The sequence below is a fragment of the Simochromis diagramma genome, unplaced genomic scaffold (assembly GCF_900408965.1).
Source record: "Simochromis diagramma unplaced genomic scaffold, fSimDia1.1 OVJJ01000536.1, whole genome shotgun sequence".
NCBI lineage: Eukaryota > Metazoa > Chordata > Actinopteri > Cichliformes > Cichlidae > Simochromis > Simochromis diagramma.
Window position 1 is genome coordinate 623,127 of NW_024387029.1, and position 6,000 is coordinate 629,126.

Here is a 6,000-nt window from a genome sequence, read left to right on the forward strand (position 1 = left end):
TTTCACTGAGAACAGAACAGGAAGTGTGACACAATAAAAGAGGAAGTGCTAAGGTACTCTTCAAAATAAAAGCACAAAATAAAGTGGCATTTACAGCCTTACCTTTCTCCACAATGTCACCAGTTGCTTACATAGTATCACATGACTTACCCCATAATCTCCACCTCTCCTCTGCAGTTTATGGAAAATCCCAGTCTTGCCTACCAAACAGCTCACTTTCAACCAGAATAACCAGAATATTCTGTTTTCCTCAGAAGTAGGTGTGCTTATAGTATTTTTATTGCCTGTTTCTGATACTTATCTGTAAGGTTAGCAAATAAGATCTGTAATCACTTGTCTGCCTGCATTCCTGGGCGTTTGAGTTTCTTGTCTGTACTTCCTTATGCCTTTCCATGCTGTCAAACTCTGTCATCACTACTGCAGTCCAATTGTTTTCTCACGGCCTTTAGTGAGCCAATCAGCCACTGTTCTATGTGGTTTCAATCTCAGTTTTCTTTTGTCATCATTTTGCCTTTCAGACTCTTATCTCATGTGATACCCCAGTGATACCCCAGGTCGGGGAACAACACAGGCGGGTGATGGCCAGTCCAGGTATGGTTGGTACGAGGGAAATTTCTTTTGCAGTTCGTCTGAAAGATGGACTTACGCTTTGGGATCTTTTAAACATCATTAGGCGTGTTGCTGTGCGCTGTCTGTCCTGTCTGTGAGTGCAGAACAAGCGCTCACAAAGCAGCAGTTTGGGGATGACGTCACACACATGGGTCCTCTGTCAGAATATAGGAAAACCCGGACACTTTTATCAATCTCGAAAATCCCAGAACGTGAAAAGAGGACATGTCTGGGGAAAAGAGGACGGTTGGTCACACTAATTAAAGGATACACTGTTGAATTCCTAGTACCAGTGTGATCGTGTATTCTTCTTACTATCCTGCTAAGGTTTCTACCGCCTCCTCTCAACCACTGAACACAACCCAAAGTTACAAGCCACAGTGAGATGACAGTAGAATGATGACACGAGAAGGAAATGATCTCTAAACACAAAGAGAAATGTTTGAGGATAGTGGGACATAGTATTCAGTGGGGGGAAGGTCACAAGATTTATAGGATACTCAAAAGCTTGAGTATCCTATAAATCCTACAATCACTACTTATTATCCTTTGAAAAAACAAGAAAACTTGTCCTGACTGTATGTTTTTGATCTTACAGCTCCTGATAATATCTCCGAGCAGTCTGAGAGACTAAATCCACAAACCTGATTCACCTGCAAGCAGTTCTGCTCTCCACTCTCTGTATGACTTTACCCTGGGGGGAATAGTTAATCCATGGCAAACAGATTCTGTGCTGGCTGCTCAATTAGTGCAAGTAGCACAGATAATCCAAGAGTTTTGTGGAAAGTATGACATAGTGTACTGGCATACTCTCCAAACAACTCATGGCTTTTGACCACATTACAGTTTTTTCTGAATGCTTAAACCCTAACTGTGATTCCTGTAGCACAATCTCTAAAACTATTCAGACTTATAGCAAAACCACTCACTGAGTTTGCAAAACTAAAAGCACAAAAACTGCTTTGCACTCAGTTTGCAATTTTGTAACACACACTTTGCAAAACTGTAGGCACAATTCACTGCACAACACTCAATTACCAAATTTCCAACACACTCCTAGCAAAAGTATACACATGTATCGCTATCATTAACACTAATTTGCCAACTTTCTGGCACACTTTCACATGTGAAAACTTTTTTAGATAATTAGTTCACTTTGCAATCAGCCTAAGCACTATAATACAGGTAAGCTGTGTGTGCGGAGTACAATGGAGGGAGCAGAAAGAGTGAGAAGTAGAGGAGGCCGAGGAAGAGGACGTGGAGGTGAAGAAGTAGGATGAAGAGGACGACAAGGACAAGGAGGAGCAAGAGGAAGACGAGGAGGGGGGAGAGGAAGATGAGGAGGGGGGAGAGGAAGGGTAGGAAGAGTAAGAAATAGAATTGCTGATGACATCAGAGCTACAATAGTGGACCATGTAATCAACCGTGGAATGACCCTGAGGGTAGCTGGCCAACGGGTCCAGCCTAACTCGAGCCGCTACACTGTAGCAAGTACCATAAGGACATTTTGAAATGAGAATTGGTGAGCACAGTCACTTTGCACAAAGATTTGTAGCACTGCCATATGCCAATGAGAAACACACCAATACCATTGATGTAAAAATACTGAAGTTGTTACTTTACAGAATTGCTAGATGACCAGATGCTGGGGGCAGAGGAAGCATGTTCACTGCAGACCAAGTAACCCATATAGTCATTATGGCGATTGCAAATAATCCTATACTTGGAAATAAACACTTGTGTTTGTTTTGATGTGTGTGAATAAACACCAGTACTTGAAGTTTGGATCCCTCTATGCTTATGGATCTATGACAGAAGTATGAGCTCAAACTGACATAGCCTACCTTGTGCACAGAGAAAGCAAAAGCCAGATGTGTTTTGTATTCATACCATCAGTGTGCAGTTGGCGCATTGTGTGCTTAGTAGATGATGGCTTGTGTGTACTGTTTGATACGGAAACACCATTTTTACGAAGGTGTGAAGAGTTAATCTAGCTGTGTTTGCTTTTGCAAGAGAACTACAATGTTTTGATGATTGGGTGACAGGTTTTCTTATTTGTGTGAAGAGTTTTGCAAAATTAGCCAATAGTTACAAAAAATGTGCTTAAGCAATCAGAAAAAACTGTAAATGAAAATTGTTGGGTGGCATGTGTTTGTTACAGGTTTCATTCACCCTCACACATTTAGTGTGTTTCTGTTCATGACATCTATTTTCATCAGCTGATTATGCATCATATTAGAACCAGATGAAATTTGAAAAATATAATTGGGAAGTCAAAGAGTAAAAGAGAAGTATCAGAAATCCACATAGCAAGTTTAACATTTCAGTTAAAATAATATAAAACCAGACTGCACTTACACATTAGAAAACAGTGACTCCAAAAGTCCAAAAGTGAAAATTACAGGGCTTAAAATAAGTCTAAAATCTAAAAAAGTCAGTAGATGTCATTGTTCAATACAAACAAATGAATAATGTTTTAAAAATGTAGTAAAACTGGAATAAAGCTAGAGGCAGCTGATGGAAACATCTCCACACTCAACATTCACCTGTGAATAACTCGTTACGGGTGAACAGAGACTCTCTGGCTATTTACAGTTTTCTTCTTCAAAGGTGAAGGTGGGAAGTATATTAGAATATTGTGTTTGTGATGTGTGAGCTGTGATAACGTAACACCCACCAAAAAACACATAAAATGTAACAGTTTGACAAATTAACTATGAAAGTTGTTTAACAAAAGTGCACACAGTTGGTATCTCAGCATGCATTAATTATTGGTATGCAGGCTGGAGTGTCCGTTTGCCTTGTTGTGAGGAGCTGTAAAGACAGAAACACAGTGTTAGTGAAGACACTCCTCTTTGTCCTCTGATGATACTGATGATACTCACTTTAAAATTACTAAAGTATTTGATTTGCTTGAAAATTCTGAGACCCTGGTGACAATATTAAAAACAATATTAATCAAAAATGATTATTATCATAAACAACGATGAGACCTCATGGTAACACTTGGTAATGTGGCCTGTGACTGAGGGATTAAGTCCCCTCTAATTATACCTAATTCTATTAACTTACAAACACCTGAAGGTAAGTACAGTAGAATATGGGGGTAAAACTAACTAACTAAATAATATAGGTATATAGGTAAATTTAAATCATGTGTAAGTAATTTTAAATAATGCAACACATCCACTTTAACAGGAAAGGAAACACAAATTATACTGAAAATAATTTTAAGTACAACATAAGTCATTTTAAGTAGTGCCTAATGATAATACTGGGGAAATGCAAAAAATATTTTCCCATCTTCCATCATAAGTACTCTGCTGTTAGTTTACTTAGTTCTTGTAGACTGTTTTAGACACAGTTCTAAAATAATTAAACACAACTGTCTCCTACTGTTCTTTGTTTTTGTCAATTCAACTCTGAAAGTGATGATGATGAAAATAAGAAAAGCCAGAGCAACAATGATGAGGATAATAATGTTTGGATCTCTGTTGAACTAAAACAACACATTGGCATTGTTAAAGACTGCTAAATCTCATTTTAGACTTACCTCAGTTTGTTCTGATCATTTCATTGTCAAGTCTGGTTATGATGTTGTCATCAGAGCGCTGAAACACACAGTGGTATCTTCTCCTGTCTTCAGATGTGACCGATTAAACATTCAGATTGACACTTGTGTGGAAGGTCCCATCATGGTTTGGGATTATTTCTCCTTTTTTCACACCATCATTAATCTCTTCACCATCTTTCCTCCAGAACATCACGACCCTGTTAGGATAGAAACCTGCAGCATGGCAGCTGACTGGAGAGGAAGGAGTATTCTGGAGGAGAGACACTGGGGGAGGAACTGGAGATTCAGAGAAACTGAAAGAATAAAGATATTTGTGTTTATATGATCAAGATATAATGTCATTGTTTAATATTGTGTGTTTAGTGGGGTACTAACTACTGGCAAATCTGAAAAAAAAATTCCTGTAGTCTTTGTTTGTGGTTCTGAATCATGTCTATAACAAATTACAGTAAATACAGTTGCAAGAAAAAGTCCAATTTCCTATATTTCAATATTCATGTGACTGTAAACATAATCTGCTTTTCACAAGAAAGTTAAAATTCATATCTGCATTTATCTCCATCCCACTCATGTTTGGTGGCAACAGCCTGCGGCCTTGGAGTAATCCATGTTAGAGTCTTCAGGTCCAAAGATATAAAGTCTTCTCCATCATAACTGTACTGTTGATGAGCAATAATATCCCCGGTCTCATCGTTACATTCCCAACCTGCCATCTATTGAACTACATGGACACATGAGAGACCAGCAGAATAAAGCAGAAAGGCACAATGAGATCCCAGATCACCTGGAGTCTACACACTGGTGCACCAGTGTGTAGACTCCAGGTGATCCTGTCCTGCTTCATTAGAGTCTAATTAACAAATTGCTCCTTTCTCAAATTCTGTTTCTCTTTAAATCACGTTCAGTTTTTTAAATGGTCTCTCCATGCTGAACTGCTATGAATAATTTTGTTGTAAGACTTTGAGTTTTACTATGAGGTGCTGAAATTGTATTTACCTATTCTCAAGGTGGAGAAAATGTAATCAGCCCCAGAAAAGTCAGGTTTTCTTGAGTGGACTGTATACATAGAGCCCTGTTTTAGTATTGTAATTTGTGACTGATTAAAATGCAAGTTTATTTACCCCATCCTTATGGAGACACATTTAATTCATCAAAAGCATTCAGCGGGTTACTGAATGATTACCACAATGAATAATACATAAATATTTCATTTTTAATGATTATAACCCAAAACAAATGTTTCACTGAAAACTGTCTGGAGTGAAAAGCCAAGTTAATTTGAATAGTTAATGACAAAAATATTCCTTAATTATACTACAAGAAAGTATGTATAAAAACAATGTTCCTAATTCAAAGTCACATTCATTTTATAATTTTACAGTGAAACACTAGTTGAAGTATTTCTCCACTGAAACCTCTGGAGCTCAGAGCATTCCCAAGTTTGTGGCTGCATTTGTTGATTAAGTTCAGCTGGTGTAGAGCAAGGACATCAATGACTCATTTGTCTTTCCGCATGTGTGTTCAGTTTAGTCAATCAGCCAGCCGGTCCAGTCCAGTCCAGTTAGTTCAGTCACCCAGTCAGTCGTTTCAGTTGATGTTCTGTTCATCCAGCCTACCTACAATAAAACACCATTATCCTGCACTGTGAGTCCAGCGCTTGGGTCATCTCTTCCTCGCCTCCACACACAACCCCTGACATTTACAAACAGCAGGGCAACTTCAGGGCAACAGTAGCCCAGATCAGCTGATCACAACCTGTACATTAGAAAAATCTACTGCAGCGCTCAAAAACTGTATTACAGCTCACTCTATGATTT